The sequence below is a fragment of the Belonocnema kinseyi genome, chromosome 6 (assembly GCF_010883055.1).
Source record: "Belonocnema kinseyi isolate 2016_QV_RU_SX_M_011 chromosome 6, B_treatae_v1, whole genome shotgun sequence".
In the NCBI taxonomy this organism is placed as follows: domain Eukaryota; kingdom Metazoa; phylum Arthropoda; class Insecta; order Hymenoptera; family Cynipidae; genus Belonocnema; species Belonocnema kinseyi.
Genome location: NC_046662.1, coordinates 49,451,147 through 49,471,224, shown reverse-complemented (window position 1 = coordinate 49,471,224; position 20,078 = coordinate 49,451,147). Strand labels below are relative to the sequence as shown.

Sequence of the window (20,078 nt, the reverse complement as noted above, 5' to 3'; positions counted from 1 at the left end):
CTATCCCATCCACACACTACTCCTTTCCCCTGCCGAGTGAGTCACGCCTACCCCGAAAGGGAAATGGCTCAATGGTGTAATAATAATAATAATAATAATAATACTCTAGAAATTTTTCAATGTACCTTTACCGAGGTTCTGGTGGTTCGCAACCCACCTTCAGCTGTAGGTCCCCCCATCGTGTACTTGACTGCAACCCAGTCCGTCAATGATGGGGTAAAACCATGCTTTTCCAATATGTCTGGGCAAACTGCTTTCATCAGATCACTTGATTGCATTATAGAAATGCGTCCATGACTGATGATATATACCGGGACAGCCCCGTGCAAAAATGATCAAATAAAAATCCATCTCTAACTAAAAAATGCGTTCGACATGTTGGGCAGTATAAGCCTGTGACAACATTTCAACACTGAAATGTTTTTTATATTTAAAAATTTAAAAAAGCCTCGGTGGCTCAGTTGGTTAAACACTCGGACTTCACCTCAGAGTTCCGGGGTTCGATCCCTGAGCCGGTACCTCTAGAAATTTTTCAATGTACCTTTACCGAGGTCCTGGTGGTTCGGAACCCACTTTAAGCTATAGGTCCCCCCATCGTGTACTTGACTGCTACTCAGTCCGTCAATGATGGGGTAAAACCAGGCTTTGTCCAATATAGGCATCAGAGCCTCGGTGGCTCAGTTGGTTAGACACTTGGACTTCACCTCAGAGGTCCGGGGTTCGATCCCTGAGCCGGTACCTCTGGAAATTTTTCAATATACCTTTACCGAGGTTCTGGTGGTTCGGAAACCACCTTAAGCTGTAGGTCCCCCCATCGTGTACTTGACTGCAACCCAGTCCGTCAATGATGGGGTAAAAACCAGGCTTTGTCCAATATGTCTGGACAGACTGCTCTCATCAGATCACTTGATTGCATTATAAAAATGCGTCCGTGACTGATGAGATATACCGGGAGAGCCCCGTGCAAAATGATCAAATAAAAATCCAATTCTAACCAAAAATGCCTTCGACATATTGGGCAGTATAAGCCTGTGACAACATTTCGCCACAGAAATGCTTTTTATAATATAGGCAGTATCATGACAGTATTTCGAAAAATGTGTGAAATCATCTATTTTATATAAAAAATATCGTATATGCTGAAGGGGCGAAATTTTTTGAATTTTAACTATTATGTTGTTAATTGAACTGTTTTTGGTTAAAAATTGATCTAATTTTTTTTTAATTCATTTTTTTTTAATTCATCTCTTTTTGTAGAAAATATTTTTGTTGCAAATTTAACTGCTTTATTTAACATACAATATTTTCCCTGTATTGAGAAAATTTTCAGCTGTGTTATTTTATGGGGGGGCTTAATACATAATTGCGTTCGTCATCGGAGGGGGAGGAAGAGGGAGGGGAGTGGTCAAAAATTGATTATACTCTAGATCAAAATACAAATATTTTAAAAAAATATAAATTCTGTTACAACCCAGCAAACACGTTCTGTTACTGTTCCAGATCAAAAAAGGAACTGTGTTCTATTTCAGTTGTTACAAGATGTTGACAGAACTATTCTAGAACAAAAAGGTAACAGCGTTCTAGAACACTGTGACAAAAGTTTGACCGAAATGTTCTAGAACAAAAAGGTAACAATGTTCTAGAACACCGTGACAAAATTGTGACAGATCTGTTCTCGAACTATGTGACAACGCTGTTCTGTAACAGTTGCTATGGAATTGTTCTAGAACAAACGGATCACAGACGCCCTATAATATTTGTTTCAAGTTTATTTTAGAACTGTGCCGTAACAGTGTTATATCAAAGTTCTAGAACCGTGTTACAAGTGTGTTCTAGAACAAATTAGGAACAAAGATTACTTCTCTAACACGATGATCGAGCTGACCTGGCGAATGTCCCAAATGTGGATTTCTCGGACGTATAATTTTTGGTAGTCGGGACTGCGCACGCGCTATCCCGGATCAAAATATATCCATGGCGATATCAAAATTTCCCTCCCGCAGGATATTCCGACGGGTTATCCCTGGAATAACCCGAAACATAAATGGGGTCAAATCGAATATTCCGGGATATCCTATTGCTGTGAGGGATACATAACACTGTTCCATATTTGATAGATAACAGTTCTAGAACTGTTATAGAATGTTTATAGAACTTTTATAGAATTGTACTAGATTTTTTATAATGCAGCGTACCAAAGTTCTAGAATTGTTACAGATCGGTTGTCTCAGCGTTCTAGATCTGATAAAGATTTGTTATACAATATTTGTAATTGAGTTCTAGAATTGTTCTAGAAATGTTACAGATCGGTTTTCACAGCGTTCTAGAACTGTTAGAGAATTGTTCTAGCGTATGGGGGATGACCTAGTTGCTCGCATGTTCGTAACCTGTTACTAACCTATTCTATAACACGTGCTTTTGTGTTCTAGAACAGTTACAGATCTGTTCTGTAACCATGCTTTCTGGGAAGCGTTAAGATGCTACGGAAAAATTAAGAAAGTAAGGTTAAGAATTGAAATTAGATTTATATTTGCCATTAGAATTATCTTCATTGTAAATTTAAATTAAATTTTCAAAGCCATTTTCTTAGTCAAAGTTCCTTTGGAACTTATGTAAACATTTTATAAAAAGTAATCATATTAAATAAGACATTTTTACAAATTGTACCAAAACTAGGTTTTTCCACAGATAATCTTTGGTTTTGCTCCATTTTTCTAACGAGAAAAGAAGAAAGAGGTACAATTGAAAAAGACACAAATGGCAGTATCGTATCATTAATACTGATTATAAAATTGAAAAATTAAAAAATTAAAAAATGAAAATTAAGTTAAATGAATTAGAAATTATTTACAATAATTTAATTTTGTTATATGCTTCGCTATTAACAATTAACAACTATGAGATAGAAAGTTTCAATGATAAATTACTACTTTCCAATTTTTAGGAATGAATATTTAGGTTTATGGTTTAACACTTTGAAATTTTCCCAAACAATTAACCCACTGGACACAAAGTTTGGCTACGTCTTAACGACATCGTTACGACATCCTTACGACAACTTTACGACATCCTATGCCCATGTCTTTAAGTCGTCTTTATGATATCGCAAATATCTCGTATGATCTGACAATGTCTTTACGATATCGTAAAGACACTGTAACGACATGAACATAGGATGTCGTGAAGTTGTCGTAAAGATGTCGTAAAGATGTCGCCAAATTTTTTGCCCACTGGGAAGTGTCCAGTTTCGATCTAGTGCGTTTATCTGTGACTTTATGGTTATTAGTATTCTGTCTAAAATTATCATGATGTTCTTTTATTCTTGTAGTCAGTAATCTACTAGTTTGATGAGAAGAATGCATTAAAATAATTCCTATTCTAATGAAATTCGTATCATTTAGTCATGTACTGTTATTCCGTATGTACTAGTCTCCTCTAAATATCCAATGGTGCCAATGTTGGCACACTGTGCTACTGCGCTTGCGTTCGGGCTGCGCGCTGGTTGGCGACACTTGGCGCGCGATTCAAAATCACATTAAAAAATAATTCTTCTAATTTAATCAATAATTATTCAAATATGCACAAGAATGTATACAAATTGTTTAGCTGTTGATGTCTGACAAGGAAAAAATTGATAACACATATATTTTATAAATAACAGTTTATTTTTATTGAATTTCAAAGGCTGACTTATATTTCACAACAAATTTTTTAATAGATACATTTTTGAAATACCGTATAATATTTGAGCATCTTAATGTATAGAAATTAATGGCAGAATATAATAATAAGATTTGAATTATTCTTTTAAAAATTCCAGCTCAGAACATTGTTCTTTTCTATTGAGACGTAGCAATACGACTTTTAAAGTAAAAAAAAAAGAATATAACTACAATGCAGTATTATATATGTGTTATATTTTTTTTTGTCTGAAATTATAAGTTGCTCAATTTGTATATATTCTTGTGCATATTTTAATAATTATTCACTTAAATTACAAGAATTATTTTTTAAAGTAATTTTGAATCGCATGCCAAGTGCGGCCAAACAGCGCGCTGCCCTAACGCAAGCGCAGTAGTACAGGGTGCCAATATTGGCGTGGATAATTATTGCGTTTCATTTATTTTTTTCTCTCTCAAACAAAAGTTACTTCACAAAACCGGTAGTCTTTTTCTCTTAAGATCACGTTTTCAACTCCTTAGAGGTTTCTGCTAATCTTACCCTGGGGGAAGAACAGCAAGTTTCCCATGAAAAGTTTCTGTAAACAGAACCACGAGTCGAGCATATTGAACGTGTAGATTGTAGACTCTGTAGGTATCTATCCCCAGTGTCTAGAATTAGATTGTAGCAACTATCGCTCGATTTCTTTCTCGATTGTATACCCTGCTAACGACCTTTCCATTAAGTTAAGGAAAAAGTACTTTTTTTTGTTCAAAATACGATTCTGGCTGAACCTGTGGACCGATTTGGATGTTTTTTTTTACATTCTCATCATTTATGATTGAGAAAGTATTAGAATTGTTCGAAATTTGATCCCACAGTTCTTCAACGGATCCCAGTGGGCACGAAATTTGGCGACGTCTTTCGGACATCGTTACGATATCGTTACAACAACTTTACGACATCCTATGTCTATGTCGTTAAGGTGTCTTTACGATATCGTAAATAAGTTGTATGATTTGACGATGTCTTTACGATATCGCAAAGACACCGAAACGACATGGACATAGGATGTCGTAAAGTGGTCGTAAAGATGTCGTAACGATGTCGCAAAGACGTCGCCAAATTGTGTGGTTCTAAAAGAAACACCGAGTTCGTTAACCAGCCCTTTTTGATAAAAATTCAAAAAGTTAATGCATTTTGAAAATTTTTAATACCACTTTTTTCTAAATTTAAAAATTCTGTGCACGGATATTTATAGTATTCAAATAAAAACAATTTATCCTAATGACTTTTTCCGATAAAAAGAAATTTTCTTAGATTTATAGCATTTTCAAAACTTTTTAAATCAGCCGAAATTGAAAATTTTTAGCCAAACAACGCACGAAATGAAAAAAAGTCAAAAAAAGAAGACCATTGGTTTTTAAAAGCCCTACAAGACTGTCATAATAAATTTTTGAATTTTCTTGGAAAATAGAAAATTCAAATTTGGATGGCACAAAAAAAAATTCAATTTTACGATCAAACTAAGTAGCATGTGAAAAAAGGCGAATTCACAAAAATTGTTATTCCAAAAAAGATCTACAGTTTCGTTAAGAATCACTTCTTTATTGGACGCGTACTTTTTCTTTTATTCGTGAAAAATAACATTAAAAATAATTTAAAAAGAAATTACAAAAATTTGTCGAAAAATGACAAAAGTTACGATGAAAACAGATTTAACAAAACCTTATTAGAAACTTAATCTTTGACTATGCTTCCCAGTGGGCACAAAATTTCGCGACGCCTTTGCGACATCGTTACGACATCTTTACGACAACTTTACGACATCCTATGTCGTTTTTAAGTTATATTGCAAGAAATTTGAATAGAAACAATATTTAAATTTAAAAACTGTCTCTTAAGACTATTCTTGTTAACATTATAAACAAATTTAGTTAAAAAATACATTATTCCGGAATTTATCATCAGAAAAATTCGTTTTTTTCGAGACCAATTTTTTTAAATTAGTAACCTCATGAGAATTAAAAAAAAAATTCATAATTCGTTGATAAATTTCATGATTTTTTAAAACAAATTTAATAAATTAATGCATTATTTGGGCATTTGTCGACAGAAAAACTCGTTTTTTTAATGTCAGTCCTTTTAATTGGGAACTTTACGATAATTTCAGTAACATTCATAATTAGTTGATTAATTTTAAGTTTTTTCCACAAATTTAATTTAAAAATGCATTATTCGTGAATTTGCATACTTAAAAACTCGTTTTTTCAGCCACTCCTTTTAATTTCAGGAAGAAGCTTTTCTTTTATTCAGTAATTACAGTTGGCAAACACAAGAGGGTTTGAATACAAGGAATGATTGAAGTTCTCAATTAAAAGTACTGACATCGAAAAAAAAAAGAATTTTCCTCAACAGATGCCCAAACTATGCATTTGTTTATTATATTAAAAAAAAAATTTATCAAATAGTGATGGATGTTGCAAAAGTTGTCATGAAGTTCCCAATTAAAAGGACTGGCATTTAAAAAACTAATTTTTCCGTCAATAAGTGCTCGAATAATGCATTTTTTATTAAAATTGTTTGATAAAATATTTTAATTTATCAACAAATTATGAATTTTTTGAAATTATTGTGAGATTCCTAATTTTTAAAAAATAACATAGAAAACAACTAATTTTCCTGACGATAAATGCCTGAATAATGCATTTGTTTATAATATTACCAAGAATAGTCTATGAGAATTTTTTTTCACTAAAATATTGTTTCCATTAAAATTTCTTGCAATGTAACTTTAAAAAAGTTAAATTATTGAAAATTTTACAAAACACATTTTCAACAAATAAGTTGTTTATAACAAATTTTTCTATTTATTGTATCATGATGCAATATTTTTATATAATGTGAATCTATAAAACGCTGGCGATTAAAAATAATTGTACTATTATTGACGATCACCGGGAACGTCAAATCGTCATATTTATTTATTTAAAAAAATTGAAAAACTAGATTAAAATCAAATTTTTTGTATAAATAATTTTCATAAAAATAATATACAAGCTACCAATAAAATATTCATTTGCAAAATTAACATAACTCTAGGGGACATAACATGTTGTTTTTTAATGGAAATTATTTTGATTTAAATTGTGTGCTTTGTTTAAAAAAAAAAGGTCGCTTTTTCCTTCAACTCTATAACTTTTGATATACTTAAGATATAAAGAATGTTCTTCTTAATTTGAATAGAATTTATTGCCTTGCTTCGTAATCAGCCAAAAATTCTTGAAAAAGTTCAACATTAACAAAATGAAGGTGGTTTTTATGAAAAAATTTGGAGCCAATTTTCTGAAAAAACCCACACTCATATTTTTTGTAAATTTTAATTTTTTTAATTTTTACTTTGTCAAAGAAGATATCTTATAAGTTTGATGCTGGCTAAATAACTTTTGTGACCGGGAGATTTTTTTCCTTATAATCGAATTTTCTACTTTTTCTCGGCAACAATGACAGATATGAAAAAATGTTGAGATAAGAGTTGTCAAGTCTAAGAAAGTTCTAACAAAAATATATTTTGTTCTTTTGCGATATCTTTAATCATTTATAAGAAAAATTAAAAAATTGCATTTTTAGGGAAAAGAATTCTTTTGGCCTCAACAGTAGGGTAGAAATCATGAATATGATAAAACACTTGCTTCTATTAGCAGATACTTTTCAAAAATATTTGGAAGAATAAAAAGGTGGGGGTTTCCAGAAAATCTTTTTTTTCATGTTCAGAGGTTTAAAGAAAAAAATTAGGTAAAAAAATTAATTTTTTATTACAGTGATGAATTTTGTACAAAATAGTCGAATTTTCAACACAAAAGATGCATTCTTTATTTAAAAAATAAACGAATATTAAAATAAATATTTTTTTTCCTATAAAAGAAACTAATTCTTAAAAAAATATATAATTTTTTAATTTTCTACAAAACAGAAAATTTTATAAAGAAAAAGATTACATTTCTAGCGAAAAAGGTAAAATTTCCACTAAATTGGAATAGTTAAAATGAATTTTCAACTAAAAAGATAAATTTTCTACCAAAAATAAAGTACTTAAATTTTCAATTAGTTAAATAAATTCTCAACCAAAAAGAAAACGAATTTTTACCAAAGTAGTTACATTTTTAATAACAGAAATTAATTTTTCAGGAAAAAAATTAATTTTCAATGAAATCAAAGTTAATTTTCAACGAAATAGTATAATTTGGTTAACTAAGACCAAAATAGACAAAGTTTTAACAAATTAAATTAATTTACAATAAAATATTTTACTTTTTAAAGGACTTCTTTCGTAGAACATTAACCTTTTGTTTAAAATTCATAGTTTGTTGCTGATAAATCAACTGAAATCTCTCTTGGAACAATACTGTTTTTTTCTGAAAACTTGTCTTTTTCATTTAAGAGTTCACCTTTTTTACAAAAAAATATTTCATCTTCCTGGGATTAAAATCCAACTGTTTTGTTCGAAATTCAAATATTTCCTAGAAAATTTACTTCTTGTTTAAAATTTGTATTTTTGTATTAAAAAGTTAATTGAAATCTTTTTAGATGAAAGACAAAAATGCAACTATTTGGTTGAAAATACAAGTCTTTTTTAAATTTTTATTGATTTTTTTTTATTTTTAAATTCACCTCCTGTAGCAGAAATTACATCTTTCGTGGATAAAAATGAACCTGTTTGGTGAAAAAATCAAAAATTTTATTGAAAAGTCCTACTTTTTATTTGAAAGTAGTGCTGTTTTTTTAAATTGATCTATTTCACAACCAATTCACCTTTTGTTTAAGTTTAATATTTGGAAGTTAAAAAGAGAGAACGAAAATCTTTTCTAGTTGGAAATTTAACTATTTTTTAAATTTTTTACTTTAAAATTCATCCATTTTAATAGAGATTTTATCTTTCTAGAATAAAAATGCAACTTTTCGGTTGAAAATTAAACTATTTTATTACCAAGTCATCCATTTTGATGAGAGTTTTACTCCTTTGTTAACATTTTTATTGTTTTATTGAAAATTTAACTATTTTATAGAAGATTTAATTTTTCAAATTTTATATTTTTGTTTTGAATAGAGAACTAAAATCTTTTCTAAATGAAAATTCAACTATTTAATAAAAAAACTTTTTAATGAAAATTTATCTATTTTGCAAGAGATTTCATCTTTTTCAATTAAAATGCAATTGTTTGGTTTAAAATTAAACTATTTTGTTAAAAAATCATCCCTTTTTATTAAAATTCTACGGCTTTGTTGAAAATTGAACTATTTAGTATAAAATGTACTTTATGTTTAAAAATATCATTTTGGTGTTGAAAATTAAAATTAAATCTCTGCTTGATAAAAGTTTAACTTATTTTTTAAATGTGTCGTTTTTTCTTAAAAGATTCTCTGCTTTAGTAGAAATTTCATCTATTTTGGATTAAAATGCAACTATTTGATAGAGAAGTCAACAATTTTGTTAAAAATTAATCCTCTTGGCTTGAAAATATTTTGATCTTGAAAAGTCCACTGGAATCTTTTTCGGATGAAAATTGAACTGTTTGATTGAAAATTCAACTATATTTTTAAAAATTCATCCGTTTAGGTCCAAAAAATTCGTCTTTTTGAATTAAAAAATACGTTTTTTTTTCATAGTAGCTTATTTTTGGCTAAAGAAATCATATTTTCATGTTGAAAAGTCAACTGAAATCTTTTTTGTATGAAAACTTATTCACCTTTTTTAATTCAACATTAAATTACTGGGATAAAAGTTAAACTACATTATTGAACATTTATTTTTTATTTTGAAGGCTTATGCCTTAAGCAATAAGTAAGAACAAAATTCTGGCAACTGAAAATTAAGTACAGTAAGAGGGGTGCGGGGTCGAAATATTTTATTATGGTTTGTAACAGGCGTGAGGGGGGTCTTAGGGAGGGCCTATAATCCGTTTTGTTATTTTAGTACGGTCCCTACTATAGCATTTAATCTTTGCTATTTCTCATGCAGGCTAACTTTATACTTTTACCTCCCTCATGATTGATTAACTCTAATTTATAAAACAGTTTTTTTCTTTCTTCCAAATCGTTTTCCATTTTCTTCTCTTGTGGTTTTTTATTTGTTTTATTTTATCATTACTTGCCTCTTTTTCTGTCTGTGATCATTTTTAAATCCTGCCTTCTTTTTATCGCTAAAGCCTGTGTTGTTTAACTTTCTGTGATATGCTTGCTTCTTTTTGTGCACAGGTACGAACCTTTAATCATTTCACCACTCATCACCAAACATTCTTTCTACAACTGCAGTACCACACACTTCAGTCGCCCTCTCAAAAATGATAACCTAGATCATAGTCGATGCGCCCTCTATATTCTCTATAAAATTATCGTTATTAGCCCATTCTACGTTGCCTTATATATGCATTCGTATATCTTATTCTTTAAATCTAATCACACTTCCGGTTTTTGAAGATTTTTAATTCTCATTTGCATTTGTTTCGTGTTTTTGATCCTGTTTCTTCTCCATCTCTGACCTTAGTTTATTTGGAGACTAGAAGTTATTGATACTTGATACGATTAATAATAGAAGGTATCGGGATTTCATTTAGAACCCCTCATGACCCTTGTATCTTTCACTAGCTCTCTTAGTCTTTTATTGACAACAACGAAATCAATTCTGCGGTGACTATCACCTCTACCCAATATGCACATGAGGATCCTTTCATGCCTACAACAAGTATTTGCAATAAGCAATCCCTTTTCTAAGCAAGAGCTAACCACTCTTTCTCAGTTACCATTTCTTTTTCGATCCGCAAAATTAACCAGCACTCTTTCTGTAACCTGACGCTGAACAACAACCTATAAATTCATAACCCCCAATAGAATGATTCCTTTACCTTGATCTTAAGTACCTATAGTATCACTAGGAGTGTCCCAGAAGGCATCTTTGACTTCACTGATTTCACCACCAACAGTGGCGTAGCTCGCTATGATAAATAATCTCCCGATTCCTACTTTCATTCAATCCCACAACAATCTAAAAGATACAAATCTATTATACCTAACATGCTGACTTGCTCTCTAATTCATAATCAAACTGACCCCTTGAGTACGATTGGATTTACTATTTACTTATGACCATATTTCCATTATGAATGATCCAATTTTTTTGTTTATTATTTAAAAAAAGAATTATTATTCAGAAACTTAAAGAACTAACCTGAACAAAATCAACATTTAAGTTGAAACTACTGCCCGATAGTCGCAGAGCAACTTGGTTGATTATCTACTGTTGGAAAATATAATAACAAGCAAAAAGTCCAACTTTCCAATTTTTTTCTGTAGAAAATTAAATAATTTATTAAAAATTATTTTTTTTAATGCAACTATTTGCATAAAAATTAATTTTGTTTGTTTGAAGATTCAACTATTTGGTTGAGGATTTAAGGATGTAAACTACGTACAATCAATCTACGGAAGAAGTATAAAATTCGATAGAGTTATCTATTTTTTATATAATCTAAATAGAAAAATAAATACAAACATTTAGCAAATAAAATTCAATAACTTACGAATATGGATTTATCTTTAATTATTTATTAATAATTGCAAACTTCTGCGTGCATTCAGAATTAGGCGTAGAAGCTTCATCTGTGTTATTAATGATTCTCCGTATTATCCGAGCATACACCTCGGTTAATGCGGAGTGCTTGGATGAGTCCCGTTGCCTCGGATAACGCGGAGCCTCGGATAATCGAAGGCCGAATAATCGAGGTTCTACTGTATTTATAATGATTTATAAAATTGACAAAAGAGATCTGCTATTAAATTCTGTAAATATTGATGGAAGCTTCTACGCACACTTCGACAAAAATATATCAGGTTAAAATTGTTTATTTAACAGTAGTTATTTCGGTGTTTAGTTTTCCCTTTCTATTTAGGGAAAAGTTAAAATTTTTATCCTTATGATCAAGGCCACATTTTATTATTTGAAGGATTCTCTACAATTCTGTTTGGGTGGTGTTAATTAAAATTTAAACTCTGATTGTTTATAACAATAATAACTGTATTATTTCTGAATTAAATTTTTAAAATAGAATCAACCCAAATATAAATTTAGAGAATCCTTCGACGAATAAAATGAGGCCTTGATCATTAGGATTAAATAAAAATGATAACTTTTCCCTAAATAGAAAGGAAAAACTAAACCTTGAAATAACTACTGTTAAATAAACAATTTTAACCTAAATTATTTTTTCTGAAGTGTACTTAGAAACCTTCATCAAGATTTATCGAAATTAATAATAGATCTTATTTTCTCAATTTTATAAATCATTATAAATATAAAACATAATATATATAATATATAATATAAAATATAAAAACTCAAGTCTTGCAGTCAATATTTGGTTTTTCTTGGTTTAAAATTGAACTCCTTCGTTGAAAATGCATTTCTTTAGGGAGAGTTTTAATCCTTTTTGTTAAAAATGCAACCATTAGGTTAAAAATTTAATAATTTTGATGAAAATTTAACAATTTTATTAGAAACGATAATTTTTTGTTAAAAATTTCATTTTTTTTGTTTGAAATTCTATCTTTTGTTAAATATTCATCTATTTGGGTCGAAATTTGATCTTTTTATATATAACTATATATAACTATTTGGTTGAAAATTAAACTATATGGTTGAAAATTAGCTTCTTTGCTGAAGTTTCAACAACATGGTTGATAGTTTTTTTTCTTTATGGACTAAAAATGTTTCTTGGTAAAAAATGCTAGTCTACTCTTTTGTTAATAATTCGTCTATTTGAGTAGATATTTGATATTTTTTCGTAAAAAAATCCAACTTCTTGGTTAAAAATTAAATTATTTCAATAAAAATTGATCAGTTTTATTAAAATTTAATCATTCTTTGCTGAAAATTCAACTGTTTTGTATGTACCTTAACCGTTTTCTTGAAAATTCTCTCTTGGTTTAGAATTCATCTCTTTGGGTAGAAATTTGATCTTGTTTGGTTCAAAATTCAGCTCCTTGATTGGAGATTTATTTGTTTTTATTTCAATCGAACTCTTTTGAAGAAAATTCTCTTTTGGTTGAAAATTCATTTTCTCTGGTAGAAATTTTCTCTTTTTTGGTTAAAAATGCAAGTTTTTGTAGCAGATTAATTTATTTTTACTTAAGTTTAACTGTGTCCTTAAAGAGTTGTCATTATGTTTTGAAAATTCAACTGTTTTGTTAAAAAATCCTGTTCCGATTAAACATTCATCCCTTTTGTTGAAAGCTCATATATTTAGGAAGAAATTGAAACTTTTTTTGTTGAAAATGCAACCGTTTGGTTAGAAATTTAATAATTTTGATTAAAATTTTAAGATTTTATTAAAAATCATCAATTTTTGTTAAAAATTTTAATTTTCTCTTGCAAATTTTCTCATTGTTGAAAAGTCTAAGATTAAAATATTTTAATAAAAACTAAACCGTTTTATTAAAGCTTAGTCATTTTTATTGACAATTTAAATGTTTTTTTTAGGAAATTAAACTCTTTTTTTTTAAATTCAACTCTTTTGTTAAAAATTCTCTCTTTGGTTGAATATTCATCTCTTTGGGTAGAAGTTTGATCTTGTTTGCTTAAAAATTCAACTGCTTGATTGACAAATTTATTTTTTCTTCATTGAAGTTTAACTTTTTAATTGAAAATCTATTATTTTTTGGTAAAAATTCCACTGTCTTCTTGAAAATTCAACTCTTTTCTTGACAATTCTCTTTTGGTTGAAAGTTTATCTCTTTGGGTAGAAACTTCCATACGAAATTATAATTCTCTAATAACACTGTTAAATTTAATTTTGATATAAACTTAAACTATTTTGTAAGAAATTATTTTGGGAATAAAAATTGAACTATTGATTGAAAATGCTACTGGCTGCTTGAAAATTCACCAGTTTTGGTTGAGGATTGAACTATATGATTGAAAATTTATCTTTTTTCCTAGAGTTCAGCTGCATTTTATTTAAAACTAACTTTTTATTAAATATCAACTATTACATTTTTGGATTTAAAATCAATTTCTTTTCGTTAAAAGTTGAACTTAAACTTTTTTTCAAAATTTATCTTTTTCGTTTTAAATATTGAAGTACTTGGTTAAATGTTTAACTACTTTGTCGAAAATTAATGATTTTATTTGTATTTTTATCATTTCGCTTAAAAATGTATCTATTTGGTTACAAATGCAAATATTTTTTTGAAAATTATTTCTTTTTTTTTGCTTAAAATCAACTGTTATGTATTTTAAATTAAAATATTTTGTTGCCTGAATAAATTTTTTCATCATTCGTTGAAAATTTATCTTTATTGCTTGAAAATGTAACCACTTGGTTAAAAATTTAACTACTTCTTAAAAAAAAATAATATTTTTTCATAAATATGGTTGAAAATTCGTTTTTTTTAAACTTATTTTTTTCAGTTAAAAATTGAACTCTTCCGGTTTTTTGTACAAAATTTATTTTATTGTTGATAGAAAATTAATCTTCTTGATTTAAATATTTTTAGTTAAAAATTGAACTCTTTCGTTAAAAATTTATTGATTCGGTTGAAAATGTCACATCATTCTATAAAGTTAATAGCTTTTGAATTGAAATTTTTGCTCGTTTGATCGTTTGATTTTTTTTTATATTTGCATTTTTTCGAATTCTTATTCTTATTCATTATCTTTTTTTATTATTAGGTATTCAGTTTTTATTAAACTTTGAAATAAACTTAGAGACAAAATACAAAAAAAAAATTAGAGAAAATAATTGTTAATAAAAATTGCTTGGAAGAAAAACAGAACTGGCCTTTATTTTTTGTTATTTTCGATCAGCATTGCTCAGGAAACAGAATTATCTCATTCTTTCCCTTGTGATATGGGGATATAATCGTCGTATCATCTACAGCATTGATTGATAGGGAAGCGCTACAAAAAATAAAGGGGAAAAGGCAATATTAATAGCCAAAAGAATGAGATTTCAAAATTGACACTATCTCCCCTAGTATTAATCTCAAGGGTAGACGTTGTAAGATATAGAGCTATATAGTATATAAATGCTATCAAAATAAAATCCAGGCTATATTTTTCCTTAGGGTAAAATAAAAGATGTAGCTAAATAAACCCATTTTCTATATCTGAAAATGCCTTTACAATAAATTTGTTTTGGGGTAAATTATCCAAATCTTTTATCACATTTTGAGAAAATAGCAATTAATTTTTTTTATTAAAAATTAACTATTCCAAATAAAAATTCATCATCTTAATCAAAACCTTTCCGCTTTCGTGAAAAAATCTCATATTATTTTTTTATTTATTTATTATTCACCTTTTTTGGCTTTGAATTTTATTATTAGTTTAAAAATTGAACCATTTTGTTAGCAATTCATTCTTTTTAGCTGAAAATTCACTAATTTTGTTGAAAATTCCTCTTTTTTTCTTTTGATAATAAAACTATTTGTTCCAAACAAAATTTGTTTTGTTGAAAATTGAACTATTTGTTTCAAAATTTATCTTCTCTGGTTTGAAACTGAACTATTTTAATAAAAATTCGTCTTTATCTTTACGTTTTAAATTAATTTTTCTAACTTAAAATTTAACTATCCGATTGAAAATTCCTCCTCTTTCGTTGATAATGTAACCATTTGGCTGTAATTTTTGTATTCTTTGGCTTAAAATTCCACTATTTCGTAAAAAAATACAACTACTGAGTTAAAAGTTAAACCTTAGCTCAAAACTAATTCTTGGTTGTTAAAGATTAAACTGTTTGTTACAAATTTAATTAGTTGTTTGAATTGTTTTTAACTTAATAATTTATTTGAAAATTCATTTTTTTTTTAAACAAATTGGCCTTCTATCGTAAAAATTTATTTTTCTTGGTGAATAATTAATATCTTTGGTTGAAAGTAGAAGTTTTTTTTGAAAATTTGACCTCTTTGGTTAAAAATTTAACTATTTGGTTGAAAAATTGTCATCTTTGATTTAAAATTCCACTTTTCGGTTTAAGATGCAACTGCTGGCTTAACAGTCGATTTTTAGCTTAAAAATAATGTTTTTTTTTGTTAAAAATTAATTTTCCTTCTTTAGTTTACCTTCTTTAGTTTAAAATTTCACTATTTAGTTGAAATCTTTTTATTTGAAAATTTAACTATTTGTTTTAAAATGTATTTATTTTGCTAAAAATTTGTCTTTTTCCTAGAAAATTCTTCATCTTGACTATAAATTATTCTTTTTAGTTGGACGTTGCATTCATCTCTTCAAGATTTATTATTTTCATTGAAAAATGATCTGCGGTTGTAAGCTAATTTTATTTGCTTTTTTATCTGGTTACACATTCATGTATTTTGTTGAAAATTTTTTTTTTTCTGGTGGAAAATAAAACTTCCTAGCTGAAAGTTGAACTTTTTTTCTTAAAAACTGATTTCTTCAAGTAAAAATTAAACAGCTGTCTGAAAAATTCTCTTCTCTTGTGGGAATTAATTTTGTAAAATAAAAATTTATCTATTCTAATTAAAGATTTTTGTTCAAATTTTATCAAATTGTATTATTTGGTTTGAAAGTTTAATTATTTCGTTAAAAAATCAACAATTCTGTTAGAAACTAATTCTTTTTCTTGAAAATGCTTAAACCAAAAAAGACGAATTGTCAACAAATAAAGGTTTTTTACTGGAAAAAGAAAAAAAATGTATCTAAATTGTTAAATATTAAAGCCAAAAGACGAATGTTCTCTACAAAAATTGAATTTTCCAACAAAAAATATGACTTTTTAGCAAAAAAATTAATTTTGAACGAAACTAATAAATTTTGACTAAAAAAAAAGTAAGTTAAAAAAATGATAAATCTTTTGGAAAATTTAAAAAGTTACATTTTCAGATGACTTTAGTAGCTTAAATTTTAACCCAAGTAGTTAAATTTAAGATTAAAAAATTATTTTCAACAAAATAATTTAACTTATGCCATGATGTTTTGAAAAACTATTAAGCCAAATCTTTTAAACAAAATATTTAAATACTCAAGCAAAGAAGAATCATTGTTAACCAAAAAGTGGCGATTTTCATAAAAAGAAATTCTACTAAAGAAGATGAATTTTTAAATCAAAAAGATAAATTTTTAACAACAAAAATACTTCAATTTTCGGTTAAGAAGGATTTCAGTTTAATTTTCACGATCGAAATATCAATTTTTGAACAAGATATAAGTTTCTACGAAAAGAATTAAATTTTCAACCCAAAAAGACTGATTTTTTAACCAAAACGGATGACTTTTTAATAAAATTGTTCAATTCTCTACCAAATAGTTACCTGTTTATAAAGGAAAAAATTAATTTCTCCCAAAACAGATGAATTTTTATTTAAAAAAAAATAATTATAATAAGAAATTTCCAAAAAGATTGTGGAAGTTTCATCCGAAAAAAGATTCCAGTTAACTTGTCAATATCAAAATATGAATTTTCAACTTAAACTAGAAGCTCTTACGGGCGCTACGCGCGCGGCCCATTCCTTTCCTTGTATTTAAAATTGTTTAAATAATTAATAGTTCTTATGAATTTACAAAGCAATATAGAAAAGAGTCACCGAATCGAAATTCTTAGTCGACTCCGTAAACAAATGGACTTGTCGAAAAAGGGCAAACACTTAAATTTTAATTAAAATTGTTTAAATAATTAATAGTTCTTGTGAACTAATTAAGTTGTTTCAAACATTTCGGCACAAAATGGTGGCCCTCATCAGTAAGTTTTATTGAATATGGGAAAAGTACGCAATATCTTGTAGGTACGCAATTTTACAATTGGAAGCATTATTTTTTTATAAATATCTTATTTGTGAACTAATAAAAAATGAAAATGACTCATTTTTGAATTTAAATTTCGTTTAATTTTATTAAGAACTATTGATTAATCTTGCAGTAATCTTAAAACATTTTATTTTAAAGAAGTACAAAAGTTGTTTACAAATTATTTTTTCAGTGACGTATATGCAATTATATTAAATTTTTGACTATTTTACTCCTTTTTTGTTATTTTTTAAATAATCTGTCTTTTTATATCTTTATAAAAATTAATTTTTTTGGTTGAAGTTTCATTATTTTAGTTAAAAATTTATCTCTGGTTAAAAACTTAAAACTTTTCTTGAAATGCAGTTTTTGGTTCAATTCATCTGTTATTGTTTTAAAATAATCATATTTTTTAACCTTTGGTTGAAAATGTATCTACTAATTTAAAAGTTTAACCTTTTTGTTAAAAATTTGGCTTTTTGATGAAAGATTTGCATTTACAACCAAAAAGTTTAACTTTTAACAAAATACTTAAATTTCCAACCTAAAAATATAAATTTTAAACTGAATGGCGAAATTTTCAATCAAGAAAGATTAATCTTATTTGTGAACTAATAAAAAATGAAAATGACTCATTTTTAAATTTAAATTTCGTTTAATTTTATTAAGAACTATTGATTAATCTTGCAGTAATCTTAAAACATTATTTTATTTTAAAGAAATACAAAAGTTGTTTACAAATTATTTTTTTCAGTGACGTATATGTAATTATATTAAATTTTTGACTATTTTACTCCTTTTTTGTTATTTTTTAAATAATCCATCTTTTTAAATCTTTTTAAAAATTAATTTTTTTGGTTGAAGTTTCATTATTTTAGTTAGAAATTTATCTCTGGTTAAAAACTTAAAAATTTTCTTGAAATGCAGTTTTTGGTTCAATTCATCTGTTATTGTTTTAAAATAATCATATTTTTTAACTTTTGGTTGAAAATTTATCTACTAATTTAAAAGTTTAACTTTTTTATTAAAAATTTGGCTTTTTGATGAAAGATTTGCATTTACAACTGAAAAGTTTAACTTTTAACGAAATACTTAAATTTCCAACCTAAAAATATAAATTTTAAACTGAATGGCGAAATTTTCAATCAAAAAAGATTAATCTTATTTCTGATCTAATGAAAAATGAAAATGACTCATTTTTAAATTAAAATTTCGTTTAATTTTATTAAGAACTATTGATTAATCTTGCAGTAATCTTAAAACATTATTTTATTTTAAAGAAATACAAAAGTTGTTTACAAATTATTTTTTTCAGTGACGTATATGTAATTATATTAAATTTTTGACTATTTTACTCCTTTTTTGTTATTTTTTAAATAATCCGTCTTTTTAAATCTTTTTAAAAATTAATTTTTTTGGTTGAAGTTTCATTATTTTAGTTAAAAATTTATCTCTGGTTAAAAACTTAAAAATTTTCTTGAAATGCAGTTTTTGATTAAATTCATCTGTTATTGTTTTAAAATAATCATATTTTTTAACTTTTGGTTGAAAATTTATCTACTTATTTAAAAGTTTAACTTTTTTGTTAAAAATTTGGCTTTTTGATGAAAGATTTGCATTTACAACCGAAAAGTTTAACTTTTGACGAAATACTTAAATTTCCAACCTAAAAATATAAATTTTGAACTGAATGGCGAAATTTTCAATCAAAAAAGATTAATCTTTGACAAAAAAGAGTTGCATTAAAGAAAAGAATTCCCAATGAAAACGAAGTGGTGAACATCTTTAAAAAAAAAATATTTTCAACTAATTTAAAAATATTTAAATTAGGAAATATAACACTTGATATTTCAACGAATGCAGATGCTGCCAAAAGATACATTGTAAAAATATGTAAGGATACGAATTTTTAATCATAAAGATTAATTTTCCATAAAAGATTCGAAATTAAACCAAAAGTAGAAAAGTTACTTTTTCGCACAAAACATTAATTTATTTGCGAAAAAATAGAATTAAAAAAAAAATAGTACATTTCTTAACCAAAGAGATGAGTTTTCCACTAAAACTATTAATTTTTCATCTAGGAAAACAAATTTTCAACAAATGAAGAATTGTCAGTTAGGAAATCAAAAAATGTATCCCAATCCTTAAACCTTTAAGTCAAAAGACTATTTTTCAGTAAAATAGTTATAACACCTTTCCCCTCCATCTACGAGGGTAGTTCAATAAGTCCTTAGAATGACCAACAGATGGGGCGCGAATCACTCCAAATCATCTGTTTTTAGTCAGCACCACTCCCGACTAGATATATGGTGCAGTCACAGTCCACATCTTCTGAGTTTACGTGTTTTTATAATCAATTGCAAAAAAAAATTTTTCTTTAAGAAAAATGGAAAAAACGAGTTCAGAGCGGTAATCAAACATTTTCATTTAAAGGGTTTAACTCCATATGAGATAAAAAATTAATTGGACTCAGTTCATCGCACATCTGCCCCTGCCTTAGCAGTGTTGCCAGATTGGCGATTTGATCCCTAGATTTAGGGATTTTCAAGCGTCTCAGGGATGCATTTAGAGATGTGAAATATTTAGGGAAAAATTCAGGGATTTCGAGCAAAAGTACTTA

At 27.3% G+C, this 20,078-nt stretch overlaps 1 protein-coding gene and 1 pseudogene across 1 annotated transcript in view; both read left to right on the top strand.

Moving 5' to 3' along the window:
* The window catches only part of LOC117175374 (GTP-binding protein RAD-like), a 256,115-nt gene that overhangs the window by 151,454 nt on the left and 84,583 nt on the right, over nucleotides 1-20,078 (top strand). The window lies entirely within an intron of this gene.
* Nucleotides 1,856-1,960, top strand: LOC117175731 (annotated as a pseudogene).